This window comes from Mustelus asterias, chromosome 27 (genome assembly GCF_964213995.1).
Source record: "Mustelus asterias chromosome 27, sMusAst1.hap1.1, whole genome shotgun sequence".
NCBI classification, from domain to species: Eukaryota; Metazoa; Chordata; class Chondrichthyes; order Carcharhiniformes; family Triakidae; genus Mustelus; species Mustelus asterias.
The window spans coordinates 7930755-7950851 of NC_135827.1; the positions used below are offsets into that span (position 1 = coordinate 7930755).

Below are 20097 nucleotides of genomic sequence, written 5' to 3' on the forward strand. Positions count from 1 at the left end.
TCTAACAAGACATCAAAGCAAAACCTAACTTTGAAGTATGCCTGTTTGGAGTAATTTTACAATGTTTTGTGTTCCATTCCATAGCCTGGAAGTGTTACAGGCAATGCTTCTGTTAGCACTGATGAAAATAAATCCCAAAATGCGATGCTCTCCCCACCACCTCAGGTAATTTGTAAATCAAATTTTGATTAGTACCATTAAGTTTGTCAAAAATACTATAGCTTCTGATATGTCATTTCACTGTCTTTTGAGTGGAATCACACTTGCATCTTTCCCAATATGATTAATGAATTTATATCTCATTTAGTAATAGACATAGAAACTTTACTGTCGAAATTCAATTATGAATCATAGAATCCTATAGTGCAGAAGGAGGCCATTCGACCCAATGAGTCTGCACTGACCACAATCCCTCCCAGGCCCTATCCCCACAACCCCAAGCATTTACCCTAGCTAGTCTCCCTGACACTAAGGGTCAATTTAGCGTGGCCAATCCATTTAAGCCGCACATCTTTGGACTGTGGGAGGAAACCGGAGGATACACACACAGACACGGGGAGAATGTGCAAACCCAATAAAGTCAGTGAGACCCAAGCTGGGAATCGAACCCGGGTCCCTGGTGCTGTGAGGCAGCAGTGCTAACCACTGTTCTACCATGCAGCCCCTCATATGTCTCTGGTATCCTTTTTCTGCTGTTTCAGTTTTTATTGTGAGACAATTTCAGAAAGAAGAACAAAATAGTCATCATTCCCCCAGTTAATTTTATTTCTTTGAACCTGATCTTTCTCCCATCTATTGAATGGTAATCTGAAAACAATCGGCATGTGTACATAAATACACACACATCTCAGCAATTTAATGGAAAGTTATATCAGAAGAAGTGAAGACTGATTTAGTTGAGAGCAATTCATAAGGTGAGGTATATTTCTAAAAGACTATAATGATTACATTAGATGTGAAAGCTGAATTATTTTACCATTATAGATTTGAAAGAAAACATCAATGCCATCATGTTTCTTGGTGATTTAAGCTTTACATCGTTACCTGGTTTTCAGCAGTTAACCAAACAACTCAGCGTGATTAGAACCAGAATGAACACAGCAACTGCAACGAACCGCATAATAAAAATCCAAAACCATGTGTGACCTGTAAGAAGTTTGTGAAGGATCAGTGTCGCATTTTTAAACAAGGCAAATAGTAGGTCCTGAAGATTTCATCTACTTTATTGCATGGTCAATCAAAAATGTTCGAATTGGTGACCAGAAACACAATGGCCAGGATTCTCCCCCCAGAAAAATTCTAAGCGCCGAATTTGAGTGAACACGGGAATAACCAGCTGTTTTTTTCAGTGGGATTTTCAAAATGAATCTCCCACATTCTGAGCACTGCAGAGTTCCCTAGTGAGATTCACGTTGAAAATCCAGCAGCGGGGTCTATTCCCACCAGAGAGGCCGGCAGCATTGCGCTGAGCGGGCCACTGCACATGTCTGCGTCGCAATCAGCGCAAGTGCAGCAGCCCCGCACTACCGGCCTCCCGATCGCTGGCCAACTAGATTGTTGGCCAGGCTGGCAACCCCCCATCGCTGGCCATGGGACCCCCCCAAACCGTCCCCCCACCCCCCCCACCCCCTCCACCACCACTGCCCGATCACTGGCCACCTGGATGTCTCCAGGCCATCCTCAATGTTCCCCCCTCCACCCCCCACGTCCCCCAGCAGTCCCGATCTCCCCGATTCCCTCTCCCCCAGCAATCCCGACCCCCTCCCCCGGCAGCCCCAAACCCCACCCCCCCCCCGCAAATCCCCACCCCAATGGCCAGCCCCAATTACACCCTTCCCTCCCTCTGCCACTGGTCCCAAGTGGAGAGTGTCAGCGGGACCCCCCACCTCATCGAACTCCCCCCTAATCGGCCCACTCCCTTGGCACTGCCTGATGCCCGGTGGGCAGTGCCAAGGTACCCCTTGGACATTGCCACTTTGCTCCTTGGGCAGTGCTGGGTGGCCAGGCTGGCACTGCCAGGCTGGCAATGCCCAGGGGACACCCCCCCTTACCCCAGACCTCCCAGGGAGCCTCCATGGACTCCCTTCACTCCAGTGGGGTCGGGCCGCCAGCTCCCCGTTAGTCCCAGAGCAGTGCAGTGGGCTGGGAGAATCACCCTCAACATTTCAATCTCTCACTGGACCCTCTCCCATTTTTCTTGGAAGTGGGGAGGAGGGAGTTGGTTAATCTTCTCTAGACTTTGGTATTTTCTGTTTGGACATTAGTCCAAAGTGCGCTGAAAATGAACGACATGTGAACTAAACACACTGCAATTAATGTGCAAATTGGACAGCAGTTTATGATGAGGCAAACATAGCCCATTGATTGTGGATTGCCACAGACTGATGTCCATTTTGCAATATTCTGACATGACCTTTGCAAAAATTCCAATTTTCCCCCAATCTCCCCATGACTTTCATAAAGTTGTTGCATTTTGTTCATTAAATTGATCATAAAACCTTTCTCCTATAATTAACATCATAATTACCCAATTAATGTCAGGTTGTTATTAATAACTGCCAATCAACTTATCTTGCCCAGAAAGTGGACAATTAAATGTGGGCTCTTATTCCTTCTGGTAGTCAACGTTGCTGGTGATTTTTTTACACATCAAATCTTAAATCATTTATTTTTCCTCCTTGGTTAAGGAAAAACACTGTGCCATTGCTCACTAAGATTCCAGCTTCCCTGTTATCCAGGGTCTACATTAGCTCACATTTCTAGCAACTTTACAGGAAGATATTTTGAAATTTAAATATGCATAAATAAATTTAACCAACAGGGTATGCCATGAGTTGCACTGCTACAGCAAACTCTGAGCCAATGATCTCCATTCTTTCCATAGTAGTTAACATGCCAACTGTTTCACAAACTAGAAATATTAATCACTGATCTTTAACCTGGTTATTATTTGTTGAAAGGCAATAAAATATAGAAAGGTAAGTCACATCAGATACTCTATTAAATCTAACCGTATTCTCCACTTACTATGATTTTGTTTTCAAAGCAATATAAATTCCTTTAAAGCAATGGAAAGAGTACCAGTATAAACTCAGAGCAATATTCGGGCTACGTTTTTATCCAAACACAATATGGAATAGAAATATGCTGTACATGGTGTAGCGCATGCCTAGCAGATCTATAATCATGGAAAGGTTTGCAAATTAAATTGTCACAGAAAGATTTTTGTTGTGGTACTTTGGCCAGCATTTATTGAATTGCCCTTGAAAGGGTGATTGGCAGCCAACTTCCTGAACCACTGCAGTCCATGTGCTGTCGGCACAGCTATAGCGCTGTAATGAAGGAAGTGTCAGGATTTTCATCCAGCAACAGTGAAGGGATGGCGATATAGCTCCAAGTCAGGATGGTGTGTGACTTGAAGGAGAATGTGCGGTCGGTGCTTTTCCTATGCATCTGCTGCCCCTAGTCTCTGCTGCCTCTAGTCCTTCTAGGTGGCAGAGGTTGTCGGTTCATAAGATGTGTTGAAGGAGACTTGATGAATTGTTGCAGTGCATCTTATAGATGGTACACACTGCTGCCAATGTGCATTGGTGATGGAGGGGGTGGTAGGTGAAGTTATGGACGGGGTGCCAATCAAGTGGGCTGCTTTGTCTTGGATGGTGTTGTGCTTCTTGAGTGTAGTTGGAACCGCACTCATCCAGGTACTCATCAGACTCCTGCCTTGTTGATGGTGCACAAGTTTAGGGACAAATTCTACCTTCATACTCATACACCAAACTCATGATTAAAAAAACATTACCTTCAATTTTAACTTTTATCCAAACACTTGTATTTCTCCAGCTGTAGCTATTGTTTGCTATACACCAATAGGTTCCTCCATCTTCGGGCTCTATATTTGTCATCTTTACTCTTGAACTATTTAATCCAGCTGTGATTTGTGACATTTCAGTGTAGTTTTCACTGCCCTTCACCCAGATCACAGAAGAGATTGGTTCTTGGATGGTGTTGTGCTTCTTGAGTGTAGTTGGAACTGAGAGCATCTCAGTTCCAGGAATGAGTCCACCAGGACAGTGATGGGACTATTGGTCCCTTGATGGTAACTTCCACTGTTGCTAATCCTGTGCGTGATTATGGGATCTTGTGGTCCATCTAACAACAAAATGAAATTAAAAATTTATCCAAGAATACCTGTACAGAAATTAATCAAAATGTACCAAATATGAATAAATGTAACAACTGCAAATGAATGCTTAAACACATCTCGGGAATTGTAGCGGGTGGGACACAGACCAACCAAGGTCCGTTGATCACAGATGGGATCTTGCACCCTTGGGGCGAGGGCGGCCGGAAACTCCCACCTATTATATATCAAAACTTCTGTTTCATATGTACCATCTGGTTGAAGGGTCAAAGCCCCTGGTTTGGAACATGAGCAAGTTTAAAAAATGTCAACAAGGTTACTCAGGTGCTGGTTGGCAAGTGAGGCCCAACCTTGGTTTCAAAATATTTTGAAAGGAAGAACTTGGATGAGATGTCATACAACTTGGGGCGGCACGGTGGGACAGTGGTTAGCACTGCTGCCTCACAGCGCCAGGAACCCGGGTTCAATTCCGGCTTTGGGTGACTGTCTGTGTGGAGTTTACACATTCCCCCCCATGTCTGCATGGGTTTCCTCCGGGTGCTCCGGTTTCTTCCCACATTCCAAAGATGTGTGGGTTAGGTGATTTCCCATGTTAAATTGTCCTTTAGTGTGAAGGGGTTAGCAGGGTAAATACATGGGGTTACATGGATAGGGCTTGGATGGGATTGTTGACGGTATAGACTCGATGGACTGAATGGCCTCCTTCTGCACTGTAGGGATTCTATGATTCCTTGAACTCAGGGATCTTGACAGAGACTGAATTAGAGTAGGGGATAGTACGATAAGCTTTGATCCCAAACAGAACATATGTGATGCGCGTTATCACACACGAGGCTTGATGCTCAGGAAATAAAGGCTTTTATTTGCTGTAACAAGGCAGCTACTAATTATATACACGATCCCAGACTGAGGGGTCGAGGACAGAGCAGAGACCTTTATACCTCTCCCAGGAGGGGGAGCCCGACTGGGATGTACCACAATACTATAATACAAAGGTGTAACAACCCAACCCTAACCCCAACAGCAACAAGTAGAACAACCCATCCCTAACCCCAACAGCAACAGAAATACATACTTGTAGTACTGGCCAGACCCTGGCTCAGTACTATCTAGTGGGAACCAACGATGGTTCACCACATTCACCACTCCTTTGAAGACAAAGGCCGGCGGGGTACAAAAACAGAATAATTTGTCATCAGTCTATAAGCTCAGACGGTCAGGGGGACCGCACCGTCGTTGTGACCTCCTCAATACCGGCGATGACACCGGAGTAGGCACTCGCGGTGGCGTTCTCCCCAAGGCAATGTCCAACTGTTCCTCCACAGACTCACGGGCCGGTTGACCCTGAGGTGACGGTAATCCATGGAGTTCCGACACGCCCTGAAGTGGCGACCATCCTCTGGACTCTGGCAAGCTGTACACGGGAGTAAAAGGGTTAAGTAATGGTCCCGATGCTGCCCGCGCCGTGTCCAGAGGGGAAACAAGAGTTATGGGGTTTGTAACAGGGGGTATGGGAGCGACAGGGGTTGCTCCATCCCCTGCTGGGCGCCAGGTCTCGGATCGAGACCTTGTCCTCTCGCCCATCAGGGTGTGCCACATAGGCATACTGAGGGTTGGCGTGGAGGAGATGGACCTGTTCGACCAACGGGTTGGACTTGCGGGCCCTTACATGTCACCGCAGGAGGACAGGTCCTGAGTACGTCAAACAAGACGGTAATGAGGCCCCCGAGGAAGACTTCCGAGGGAATGAAAACATCCTCTCATGGGGAGTAGCGTTGGTTGCCGTACACAGGAGTGAGCGTATGGAATGGAGCGCATTAGGGAGCACCTCTTGCCAACGGGAGACTGGAAGGCTTTTTGACTTCAACGCCAGTAAGACAGCCTTCCAGACTGTCGCATTCTCACATTCCACCTGTCCGTTACCCCTAGGGTTGTAGCTCGTGGTTCTACTAGAGGCAATCCCGTATGAGAGCAGGTATTGCCTCAAGTCATCGCTCATGAACGACGAGCCGCTGTCGCTGTGAATGTAGCTGGGGTACCCGAACAGGGTAAAAAGATCACGGAATGCCTTGATAACCGTGGCAGCGGATGTATCAGAGCAGGGAATAACAAAAGGGAATCTAGAGTACTCGTCAATGATGTTGAGGAAGTACACATTCCGATCTGTTGAGGGAAGGGGGCCCTTAAAATCGACACTCAGTCTCTCGAAGGGACGAGTGGCCTTGACTAATTGTGCCCGGTCAGGTCGGTAAAAGTGCGGTTTGCATTCCGCGCATACCCAACAGCTTCTTGTTATAGACCTGACGTCCTCCACCGAGTAGGGCAGATTGCGGGCTTTTATAAAGTGGTAGAGCCGAGTGACCCCAGGATGGCATAGGTCATTATGGAGAGCCTGCAAACGGTCCTCCTGTACACTGGCGCATGTTCCACGTGAGAGGGCATCCGAGGACTCATTGAGTTTCCCTGGACGGTACATGATGTCATAGTTATAGGTGGAGAGTTCAATTCTCCACCGCAAGATCTTGTCGTTCTTGATCTTGCCCCTCAGCGTGTTATTAAACATGAACGCCACGGACCGCTGGTCCGTGATCAGGGTGAACCGTTTTCCCGCCAAGTAATGGCGCCAGTGCCTGACGGCCTCCACAATAGCCTGGGCCTCCTTTTCCACCGCTGAATGCCGAATTTCGGGGCTTTGGAGGGTGCGGGAAAAAAATGCGACGGGCCTGCCTGCCTGGTTAAGTGTGGCGGCCAGGGCGAAATCAGATGCATCGCTCTCCACCTGAAAGGGGATGGACTCATCAACAGCGTGCATCGTAGCTTTCGCGATGTCGGCTTTTAATTTATCGAAGGCCAATCGGGCCACTGGTGTTAGGGAAAAGAAGTGGACTTAATGAGCGGACGGGCTTTGTCCGCGTAATTGGGAACCCATTGCGCATAATAAGAGAAGAAGCCTAATCATCTTCTCAGTGCTTTTGCGCTAGTGGGCAGGGGAAGTTCAGAGAGGGGGTGCATACGGTCTGGATCAGGGCCAATGACCCCGTTTTCCACCACGTATCCTAGGATGGCTAAACGGCGCGTACGGAACACACACTTCTCCCTGTTGTAGGTCAGGTTCAGGCGAGATGCAGTGCGTAGGAAATTCAGGAGATTTGTGTCGTGGTCCTGCTGGTCATGGCTGCAGATGGTGACGTTATCCAGGTACGGGAAGGTAGCCCGCAGTCCGTTCTGGTCCACCATTCGGTCCATAGCACGCTGGAAGACCGAGACCCCATTGGTGACACCAAAGGGAACCCTGAGAAAGTGATACAAGCGACCATCCGCCTCAACAGCCCTGTATTGTCGGTCCTCTGGGTGAATGGGGAGTTGGTGGTAGGCAGACTTGAGGTCTATGGTGGAGAACACCCGGTACTGCGCAATCTGATTGACCATGTCAGATATGCGCGGGAGGGGATACGCATCCAGCTGCGTGTATCTATTAATGGTCTGACTATAGTCAATGACCATCCGGGGTTTGTTCCCACTCTTGACCACCACGACCTACGCTCTCCACGGACTAGCGCTGGGTTGTATGATCCTTTCCTTGAGGAGCCGCTGAACTTCAGATTGAATGAAGATCCGATTCTCAGCGCTGTAACGCCTACTCTTAGTCGCAATGGGCTTGCAGCCAGGCACAAGATTCTGGAACAGGGAGGGTGTGGTGATCTTCAGCGCAGGAGGCTACAGGCGTTGGCAATTTGGAGGCTGCTGTTCTCCCACTGAAAGCGAAGGGAGTGGCCCACCGTACTGTAGGGTTACACTCCTCAAGTGAACCATGAAGTTTAGTCCGAGAAGTATTGGTGCGCAAAGGTGCGGCAACACTAGGAGCTTGAAACGCTCGTAAACTGTGCCTTGCACCGTTAAAGTTACCACACAACTCCCTAGCACGGTGACAGATCGGGACCTTGATACCATAGAAATTGTCTGTTTGACAGGTTGAATCCGGAGTCCACACTGCTTCACAGCGTCTGGGTGGATAAAGCTCTCAGTACCCCGCTGTCAAACAGACAATAAATCAAGTGGTCGTTTACCTGAATGTCCATCATAGACTTGTCAAGTCTATGAGGCTTGGCCTGGTCCAGGATGATCGATGCCACCGTTGGTTCATGAGCGCCACTGCAGGCAGCTAAAATTGACGAGGATGACCCCTGCTGGTCGTTCGCGGTCGGTGCCGACCAACATGGCCGCTCCCATAGGTCGCACGTGGGTGATGGCACCAAACTCAGCGACCCCTGGTGGTCACACATCTCCGACTCCGTCGACCGTAATGGCGTCGTCCTGGCCTCGCATGTGGATGAAACCCTCGATGATTTTGACGACGAAGAACCGGGCTCTGAGGAATCGCAGGCCGCACTGCTGTTCCGAGAAGCAGATTTAGATCGGCACACTTTCGAATAGTGCCCTTTCTTACGTAGGCGGAGCACAACACAGCTTTAGCGGGACACCGTTGCCGAGTATGCTTCGCTCCCCCTCAGAAGTAACACCGCGGGCGCCCGGAGCTGCTGCCGTCGTCTGGCCCGAGTGTGAGCACACCATTACGCAGCATTTTGAACCCGAGGGACGAGTAGGGATTGGCGACTGCTCCTGCCACGTTGTCTCCACGTGGTCTTCAGGATACAATACTAGGCTTTTGGAGGCCGTCTCCAGCATCTCCGCTAGTTCTATTGCCTGGGTAAGGTCAAGGTTACCTTTCTCCAGTAGTTTGAGTCGGATGTACGACGATCCGACTCCCGCCACAAACGCATCTCGAGCGAGGTCGTTCATATTCTGCTCTGCCGACACTGCTTTGCAGTTACAGACCCTGGCTAGCTGTAGGAGCTCGTTCGCGTATTCCTCCATCGTTTCGCCGGACTGCCGTCGTCGAGTGGCTAAGAGGTAACGAGCGTGTATTTCATTGGGCGGTTTAATATAACGCTTCTTCAGAAGCTCGAGGGCCTTTGTGTAATCGGTGGCCGCACGGATCGCGAGGTAGACAGTGTCGCTTACCCTCGTCATCATCTGTGGTGACCACTGCGGAGGCTGCCAGGTAGTCCTCAAAACATTTCAACCAGTGGTCGAAGGTGTTAGAGGCGCCCACCGCACGTGGATCTAGTGTAAGGCATTCAGGCTTCAGTATCTGCTCCATACTCTTTTTTTTTCTTAGACAAGAGTTCATTTACAGCAAATAAAATTGATGCGCGTTATCACACACGAGGCTTGATGCTCAGGAAATAAAGGCTTTTATTTGCTGTAACAAGGCAGCTACTAATTATATACACGATCCCAGACTGAGGGGTCCCAGACAGAGCAGTGACCTTTATACCTCTCCCAGGAGGCGGAGCCCGACTGGGATGTACCACAACACTATAATACAAGGTGTAACAACCCAACCCTAACCCCAACAGCAACAAGTAGAACAACCCATCCCTAACCCCAACAGCAACATATATACATATATACATGACTCAGTACTATCTAGTGGGAACCAACGACGGTTCAGCACAATATGTCTCAATGGGAATGTTTACTGAATGTTATATACTCAGTTTAAATCAGGGACGGCACAGTGGTTAGCACTGTTGCCTCACACCACCAGGGGCCCAGGTTCGATTCCGGCCTCGGGTTACTGTCTGTGTGGAGTTTGCACATTCTCCCCAAGTCTGCGTGGGTTTCCTCCCACAGTCCAAGGATGTGCGGGTTAGGTTGATTGGCCATGCTAAATTGACCCTAATGTCAGGGGGATTAGCAGGGTAAATATGTGGGGTTATGGGAATAGGGGCTGGGTGAGACTGTGATCGGTGCAGACTCGATGGGCCAAATGGCCTCTTTCTGCACTGTAGGGATTCTATGATTCGATGAAATCAGCAATGAGTTGCATTTTTAGAATATCCTGGCTGTATGTAGTTGAACGCAGCAGCTGTTCTATGACAGAATAACCCAAAACAACCATGAGGTGAACAAATGGTTAAATTCTGTCTCAATGGTATTTTCTGTTTGGGTGAATACTGATCAGCACAATAACTCTAAACTTAGCTTCAAATCAGACTAGGGTATCTTTGAAATTCACTTGAAGCAATAGAGAGGATCCTGTTTTAACATACCCAATGGAGGATATCCTCAGCAATGTAACACTTTCTCAGTATTGTGTTCATGTCCTGGTATGAAGCTCAAAACCTCAACTTTCTAATGCAGAGGTAGGAGCACTGCAAACCAAACAAAGCTCACCCAAACGTAAACCACAGACTAAAGGGGAATTGCTAATCGGACAGGAAGCAGTATTCTTATACCTCAAGCACATGACCATTACTAAAAAGTACTCACACATAACATGCAGTTTGATCTCATTTGTTACCGGTTGTCTGAAAGTCACATGGTTTATCTCACATCTACAGACAATTCCATGGTCAGTCACTTTTGGAATGACCTCAAGCTGGCTGCTGGCAACAGGTGTACCATTCACTGTTGTTCTTGAGTTTAGCAATGCTGATATATGTGAAGATGTTTGCTCCATGACATGCTCACTTAAAGAAGATATTCTCCAAGTACAGCCCCTTGACAGAGCAGATCAGTTTGAACTCACGTCCAGCTACCAAAGCACCACCCACAGTGGATATTTCAGGGAGTTCTGAGGGAGGAGAAAATAGTGGGTTAAAATACAAAGTTAATATCCAGCCTTGTGAAAATTTAATAACATCAATTTCACTGAATATAATGGCGACGTTTGGAATGATTTTTTAGTGCCAGTATTCTGAAAATGTACTCATTATCATAATGCAAAAGCATTTACAGCTGAATGAATAGTTTGCTCAGAATTTTAAAACACTTTAAGTGGCACGGTAGCACAGTGGTTAGCACTGCTGCTTCACAGCTCCGGGGTCCCGGGTTCGATTCCCGGTTCGGGTCACTGTCTGTGTGGAGTTTGCACATTCTCCTCGTGTCTGCGTGGGTTTCCTCCGGGTGCTCCGGTTTCCTCCCACAGTCCAAAGATGTGCGGGTTAGGTTGATTGGCCCGGTTAAAAATTGCCCCTTATAGTCCTGGGATGTGTAGGTTAGAGGGATTAGCGGGTAAATATGTGGGGGTAGGGCCTGGGTGGGATTGTGGTCGGTGCAGACTTGATGGGCCGAATGGCCTCCTTCTGCACTGTAGGGTTTCTATGATTTACTGTACTTATTGTGAGTCACTGGAACTCTTTGCCACAGACAGCTGTGGGGCCAGAGTCCTTGTGTATATTTAAGGCAGAGATCGGTAAGGGAATTAGGGGTTATAGGGATCAGGCGGGTAAGTGGAACTGATCCACTTCAGATCAGCCATGATCTTATTGAATGGCGGGGCAGGCTCGAGGGGCTAGATGGCCTACTCCTGCTCCTATTTCTTATGTTCTTATGTTCTTATGATAGATAGATTTTTGATCAGTAAGGGAATCAAGGGTGATGGGGAAATAGCAGGAGAGTGAACATGATAAATCAGCCTGACGGAACAGGCTGAAGAGGCCAAATGGCCTACTCCTGTTACTATTTCTTATGGTCTTATAGTCTGACTAGTGGCCAAGATTGGTTGACAAAAGGAGTATACCATGATGTAAGGCTATAGGGAAGATGGGATGAGGTGTGCAACATGAAGGGATTTGTAAGACGAGAGCAAGACGTTTTGGAATTCCTGTGGATAGTGTTTCATGACATTAAGCATCAGCTGCAAATCAACTCCAAAATTACATAATTCAGACATGCAAAATGCCTGATAATCAGGATCTTTAACTGTTACCTAAGATTTCTTTTGTAAATATTCTTCATGAGTTATCTGAAACACTGTTTTAACAGGAGTGACCGTGTACTTTCCAAAATACAAATGCTTTCTGTTACTAAAAGGGATTGTGTTCAAAACTTTAAGTCCGTGCATTTTGATGCGCATCAATTGGACACGAGGCTCGAAGCTTCAGTAAAAGAAGGCTTTTATTAACTAACAATGGAGCTATCAGAACTTTAACACACTATCCCAGACTGAAGGGGTCCCGTCCGAGCAGGGAGTCTTATACCTCTCCCAGGAGGCGGAGCCCGACTGGGATGTGCCACAACAGTAACAAACACAGGTGTAACAATCCCACCCTAACCCAACAGCAACATTAGTACAATCCCACAGTAACCTATATGCATTCCTGTAGTACTGGCCAGCCCTGGCTCAGTACTATCCAGTGGGAACCAACGATGGTTCACCACATTCACCCCTCCTTTGAGAACAAAGGCCGGCGGGGTACGAAAACAGACTAAAATGTCAGCAGATTATAAGTTCAGACGGTCAGGGGGACCGCACCGTCGTTGTGACCTCCTCAATACCGGCTGTGACACCGGAGTAGGCACTTGCGGTGGCGTTCTCCCCAAAATGGCGTCCAGCTGTTTTTCCACGGACTCACAGGCCGGTTGACCCTGATGAGACGGTAGTGCAGGGGATCCTGACACATCCTGCGGTGGCGACCATCTTCGGGGCTCAGGCAAGCTGTGCATTGGAGTAAAATTGTTAAGCAATGGTCCCGATGCTGCCCGCTCCGTGTCCGGGGAAGAAATAAGAGATAATGGATTCGTCACTGGGGGTATGGGAGCGACAGGAGTTGCTACGTCCCCTGCAGGCGCCAGGTCTCGGATCGAGACTGTGTCTTCTCGCCCGTCAGGATATGCCACATAGGCATACTGAGGGTTGGCGTGGAGGAGGTGGACCTGTTCGACCAAGGGGTCGGACTTGCGGGCACTTACATGTCGCCGCAGGAAGACGGGTCCTGGGTACGTCAACCAGGCTGGTAAAGATATCCCCGAGGAAGACTTCCGAGGGAATGAGAACATCCTCTCGTGGGGACTAGCATTGGTTGCCGTACACAGGAGGGAGCGAATAGAGTGACGCGCATCAGGGAGGACCTCCTGCCAACGGGAGACTGGAAGACCTTTGGATTTCAACGCCAATAGGACAGCCTTCCAGACTGTAGCATTCTCTCGTTCCACCTGTCCATTACCCCTAGGGTTGTAACTCGTGGTCCTACTAGAGGCAATCCCGTATGAGAGCAGGTATTGCCTCAAGTCATCGCTCATGAACGACGAGCCCCTGTCGCTATGGATATAGCTGGGGTACCCGAACAGGGTAAAAAGATCACGGAATGCCTTGATCACTGTGGCAGCTGATGTGTCCGAGCAGGGGACAACAAACGGGAACCGGGAGAACTCATCGATTATGTTCAGAAAGTACACGTTCCGATCTGTTGAGGGAAGGGGGCCCTTAAAATCAACACTCAGCCTCTCGAAGGGGCGAGTGGCCTTGACCAAATGTGCCCGGTCAGGTCGGTAAAAGTGCGGTTTGCATTCCGCGCAAATCCGACAGCTCCTTGTTACCGACCTGACGTCCTCCACCGAGTAAGGCAGGTTGCGGGCTTTGACAAAGTGGTAGAGCCGAGTGACCCAAGGATGGCACAGATCATTATGGAGGGCGTTCAAGCGATCCTCCTGAATACTAGCGCATGTTCCGCGCGATAGGGCATCCAACGGTTCATTGAGTTTCCCTGGACGATACATGATATCGCTGTTATAGGTGGAGAGTTCAATTCTCCACCGCAAGATCTTGTCATTCTTGATCTTGCCCCTCTGCGAGTTGTTGAACATGAACGCCACGGACCGCTGGTCCATGATCAGGGTGAACCGCTTTCCCGCCAGGTAATGGCGCCAGTGTCTGACGGCCTCCACAATGGCCTGGGCCTCCTTCTCCACCGCTGAATGCCGAATTTCGGGGCCTTGGAGGGTGGGGGAAAAAAACGCGACGGGCCTGCCTGCCTGGTTAAGTGTGGCGGCCAGGGCGAAATCAGATGCATCGCTTTCCACCTGAAAAGGGATGGATTCGTCTACCGCGTGCATCGTGGCTTTCACAATGTCGTCTTTCAATTCCTTGAAGGCCAATTGGACCTCTGGCGTGAGTGGGAAAGTCGTGGACTTAATAAGCGGACGGGCTTTGTCCGCGTAGTTGGGGACCCACTGCGCATAATAGGAGAAGAAGCCTAGGCATCTTCTCAGTGCTTTTGCGCTAGCGGGCAAGGGAAGTTCAGCAAGGGGGCGCATACGGTCTGGATCAGGGCCAATTACCCCGTTTTCCACCACGTATCCCAGGATGGCTAACCAGCGCGTACGGAATACACACTTCTCCCTGTTGTAGGTCAAGTTCAGGCGAGATGCAGTGCGTAAGAAGTTATGGAGATTTGTGTCATGGTCCTGCTGATCATGGCCGCAGATGGTGACATTATCCAGGTACGGAAAGGTAGCCCGCAGCCTGTTCTGGTCCACCATTCGGTCCATAGCACGCTGGAAGACCAAGACCCCATTGGTGACACCAAATGGAACCCTAAGAAAATGATACAAACGACCATCCGCCTCAAAGGCCGTGTACTGTCGGTCCTCTGGGCGAATGGGCAGTTGGTGGTAGGCGGACTTGAGGTCTATGGTGGAGAACACCCGGTACTGCGCAATCTGATTGACCATATCAGATATGGGCGGGAGAGGATACGCATCCAGCTGCGTATATCGGTTAATGGTCTGACTGTAATCAATGACCATCCGGGGTTTGTTCCCGCTCTTGACCACCATGACCTGTGCTCTCCACGGACTAGCACTGGGCTGTATGATCCCTTCTTTGAGGAGTCGCTGAACCTCAGATCTGATGAAGATCCGATCCTCAGTGCTGTAACGCCTACTTTTAGTAGCGATGGGCTTGCAGCCTGGTACCAGATTCTGAAATAAAGAGGGTGTGGTGATCTTTAACGTAGAAAGATTGCAGGCGGGGCGCGTTGGGCAATTTGGAGACTGCAGCTGTTCTCCCACTGCCAGCGAAGGGAGTGGCCCACCGTACTGTAGGATCACACTCCTCAAGTGGACCATGAAGTTTAGTCCGAGAAGAATTGGTGTGCAAAGATACGGCAACACAAGGAGCCTGAAACGCTCGTAAATTGTGCCTTGTACTTTCAAGGTTACCACACAACTTCCTAGCACAGCGACAGACCGGGACCTTGATGCCATAGAGATTGTCTGTTTGGCAGGTTGAATCTGGAGTCCACACCTCTTCACAGTGTCAGGGTGGATAAAGCTCTCAGTGCTCCCGCTGTCAAACAGACAATAAAGCACATGATTGTTTACCTGGATATCCATCATTGAACGATCAAGCCTGTGAGGCTTAGCCTGGTCCAGGATGATCGACGCCACCGTTGGTCCATGAACGTCACTGCAGGCAGCTGAAGTCGATGCTGAGGAACCCTGCTGGTCGCTCGTGGTCATCGTCGACCAACATGGCCGCCCCCATGAATCGCACATGGGTGAGGGCGCCAAACTCAGCGACCCCTGGTGGTCATCCTCCTCCGACTCCGTCGACCGCAATGGCGTCGTCCTGGACTCGCACGTGGACGAACCCCGCGAGGACTTCGACGACGATGGTGATGATCCCAGTTCCGAAGAGTCGCGGGCTGCACTGCCGTTCCTGGGCTTCGATCTGCACACCTTTGCATAATGCCCCTTTTTACCGCATGCGGTACAGATTACCGCTTTAGCGGGACACTTTTGTCGGGTATGTTTTGCTCCTCCGCAGAAATAGCACCGCGGGCCGCATGGGGCTGCAGCCGTCGTCTGGCCCACATGGGAGCACGCCATAACACAGCACTTCAAGCCCGAGGGGCGAGGAGGGATTTGCGACTGCTCCTGCCACGTTGTCTCCACGTGGTCCTCTGGATATAGGACTAAGCTCTTCGAAGCCGACTCGAGCATTTCAGCTAATTCCATGGCCTGGGTAAGATTGAGATTACCCTTTTCTAGCAGTTTGAGACGGATGTATGAAGACCCGACCCCGGCCACAAACGCATCTCGGGCGAGGTCGTACATGCTCTGCTCAGCCGACACAGCTTTGCAATCACAGCCCCTGGCTAGCTGTAAGAGCTCATTGGCGTAGTCCTCCATGGTTTCGCCCGACTGCCGACGTCGTGTAGCGAGGAGGTAATGAGCGTGGATCTCGTTAGGAGGTTTCGTATAGCGCTTCTTTAGAAGTTCGAGAGCCCTAGGGTAAGTGGTGGCCGCACGGATCGCGAGGTAGACTGTGTCGCTTACCCTCGCATGGAGGACCCGGAGTCTGTCATCATCTGTGGTGACCGCTGCGGAGGCTGCTAGGTAATCTTCAAAACACTTCAGCCAGTGGTCGAAGGTGTTAGAAGCGCCCACCGCACGTGGATCTAGCGTCAGACATTCTGGCTTGAGGATTTGCTCCATACTCTCCTTTTTTTTTCTTCCGTCGAGAGTTTAATTTTAGTTAATAAAATTGATGCGCATCAATTGGACACGAGGCTCGAAGCTTCAGTAAAAGAAGGCTTTTATTAACTAACAATGGAGCTATCAGAACTTTAACACACTATCCCAGACTGAAGGGGTCCCGTCCGAGCAGGGAGTCTTATACCTCTCTCAGAAGGCGGAGCCCGACTGGGATGTGCCACAAGAGTAACAAACACAGGTGTAACAATCCCACCCTAACCCAACAGCAACATTAGTACAATCCCACAGTAACCTATATACATTCCTGTAGTACTGGCCAGCCCTGGCTCAGTACTATCCAGTGGGAACCAACGATGGTTCACCACACATTTAAACCCATAAAACCCAGTTCCTATATTTAAAACACAGACTGAAATCAGAGCTTTACTGTTTAGTTGAGGAAAGTTTTCAGATTGATAAATTTCAGCCTCCAATTTTTTATAACAATAGCTGCTTTCCTTTCTCTTTTTTTCATACTTCGAGATAAAACATCTCAAGTGCAACATTTCAATGCCATGTAGTTGAGAAAGTGGACCATGGCACCCATCCCATCATAACAGTAATAGCCAGCTGCTCAGTGTCCTCTTTGTTTATTTTTTTAACTCCATCCTTAAAGTTACAAATCAGGTGTTCAGAATGGACCAGGCAAACGCAAATCCATTCCTTGTTTGCTCCAAAAACAAAATTCAAAATCCTATTGAATCCAACTCAAGATATACAAGTGAGACAATCAAGCTGACAAGATAAGGCACTGCATCCCATCTTGGGCTTGATCTGATGCTTGATCTTAGCCAAAAGGCTGAGAAGTTGGTGCCCAAGCACAGATTTATAGAGTGTTAGGGTCACCCGGATGGATAAGCGCAACATGTCCGACAACAAGGTCCTGTTAGTGCGCATTACACTAAGCCTGAAATTGGTCTCTGTGGTTATATTATGTGTTATGTATGTGTGTGTGTGTAAAATACAATTATTGTTTGTCTAACTGTAATCATACATGCAAACACTTTACCATAACTCTGTATCCATGTTCCTGGTCCACTTATCTGGATTGGCAGGTAGACAAGCGGCAACTTCACCACACAGATATAATTATAATCAGACTGATCAGAAGAAACATTTTCAAACTTAAGTGATGAAACACAGTGACTCAATCGACCCGGAGTAACATCGGGAATGCAGGTCGGTATATTGCTGCTATAGGAATAGTTGGACTCCCTCAGAGAGTTTCTGTACCAGTGTGCATGAATCCAGTCACTAGAAGTCCCATTATAAATAAATGTATAGTTTATTGTGACTGACTGTCCTCTCAGGACACTGACCAGACTTGGCTGAGTCACCTCCCCAATGATCGACACACCTGATGGAATAAAAAGCTTTGTCATTTTCATTTTAACTTGAGTTGGTCCTGATTTTCAATATAAACTGTTAACATCAAAAACTCAATTGAAACAACATGAAAAATCCTTAAAGTATTTATCTTTTTAAACCTGAGTTCTAAACTAAGTGAGCATTTGAGACATGATATTCTGCATTAATATTTTCTTACAATGCTGAATCTATTTTGTTTCACATAAACTATCATCGATTAGAGTCATAGAGTCATGGAGATTTACAGCATGGAAACAGGCCCTTCGGCCCAACTTGTCCATGCCACCCTTTTTTTAAACCTCTAAGCTAGTCCCAATTGCCCGCATTTGGCCCATATTCCTCTATACCCATTTTATCCATTGTGGTGAATCATCGTTGGTTCCCACTGGATAGTACTGAGCCAGGGTCTGGCCAGTACTACAAGGATGTACATATGTTACTGTTGGGTTGTGCTACTTGTTGCTGTTGGGGTTAGGGTGGGGTTGTTACACCTTTGTACTGTAGTGTTGTGGTACATCCCAGTCGGGCTCCGCCTCCTGGGAGAGGTATAAAAGTTCCTGCTCTGGCTGGGACCCCTTCAGTCTGGGATAGTGTATATAATTATTGGCTGCTTCATTACAGTAAATAAAAGCCTTTTATTTCCCGAGCATCTGGCCTCGTGTTTGAGAAGCGCATCAATTTTATTTACTGTTGTTAAACTCTCGTCGAAAAGAAAAAAAAAGAGAGTATGGAGCAGATCCTGAAGCCGGAACGCCTTACACTAGATCCATGTGCGGTGGGCGCTCCTAACACCTTCGACCACTGGCTGAAGTGCTTCGAAGACTACCTGGCAGCCTCCGCAGCGGTCACTACAGATGATGACAGACTCCGGGTCCTCCATGCGAGGGTAAGCGACACTGTCTACCTCGCGATCCGTGCGGCCACCGATTATACTAAGGCTCTTGAGCTTCTGAAGAAGCGTTATATCAAACCACCCAATGAAATACACGCTCATTACCTCCTAGCCACTCGACGACGGCAGTCTGGCGAAACGATGGAGGAATATGCGAACGAGCTCCTACAGCTAGCCAGGGGCTGTAACTGCAAAGCTGTGTCGGCTGAGCAGAGCATGAACGACCTCGCCCGAGATGCGTTTGTGGCGGGAGTCGGATCGTCGTACATTCGACTTAAACTATTGGAGAAGGGTAACCTTAACCTTACCCAGGCCATCGAGTTAGCGGAGATGCTCGAGACAGCCTCCAAAAGCTTAGTATTATATCTGGAGGACCATGTGGAGACAACGTGGCAGGAGCAGTCGCCAATCCCTCCTCGTCCCTCGGGTTCGAAATGCTGCGTAATGGCGTGCTCACACTCGGGCCAGATGACGGCAGCAGCTCCGGGCGGCCCGCGGTGCTACTTCTGTGGGGGAGCGAAGCATGCTCGGCAACGGTGTCCCGCTAAGGCTGTGTTGTGCACCGCATGCGGTAAGAAAGGGCACTATTCGAAAGTGTGCCGATCTAAACCTAGGAACGGCAGTGCGGCTTGCGATTCTTCAGAGCTCGGGTCTTCGTCGTCGAAGTCATCGAGGGGTTCGTCCACGTGCGATGCTAGGGCGACGCCATTACGGTCGACGGAGTCGGAGGTGTGTGACCACCAGGGGTCGCTGAGTTTGGCGCCATCACCCACGTGCGACTCATGGGAGCAGCCATGTTGGTCGGCACTGACCGTGAACGACCAGCAGGGGTCCTCCTCATCGATTTCAGCTGCCTGCAGTGGCGCTCATGAACCAACGGTGGCGTCGATCATCCTGGACCAGGCCAAGCCTCATAGACTTGACAAATCTATGATGAATATCCAGGTAAATGACCACGTGATTTATTGTCTGTTTGACAGCGGGAGCACTGAGAGCTTTATCCACCCAGACACTGTGAAGCGGTGTGGACTCCAGATTCAACCTGCCAAACAGACAATCTCTATGGCATCGAGGTCCCGGTCTGTCACCGTGCTAGGGAATTGCGTGGTAACTTTGAAGGTGCAAGGCACAGTTTACGAGCGTTTCAAGCTCCGATGTGTTGGTGTATCTTTGCGCGCCAATACTTCTCGGACTAAATTTCATGGTCCACTTGAGGATTGTAACCCTACAGTACGGTGGGCCACTCCCTTCACTGGCAGTGGGAAAACAGCAGCAGCCTCCAAATTGCCCAACGCGCCCCGCCTGTAGCCTCTCGACGCTGAAGATCACCACACCCTCCTTGTTCCAGAATCTTGTGCCAGGCTGCAAG

General features: G+C 49.0%; 1 pseudogene; it reads right to left on the reverse strand.

Moving 5' to 3' along the window:
• Positions 1 to 3116: 3116 nt before the first annotated feature.
• Positions 3117 to 17850, reverse strand: LOC144479890 (sialic acid-binding Ig-like lectin 5; annotated as a pseudogene).
• Positions 17851 to 20097: the final 2247 nt, after the last annotated feature.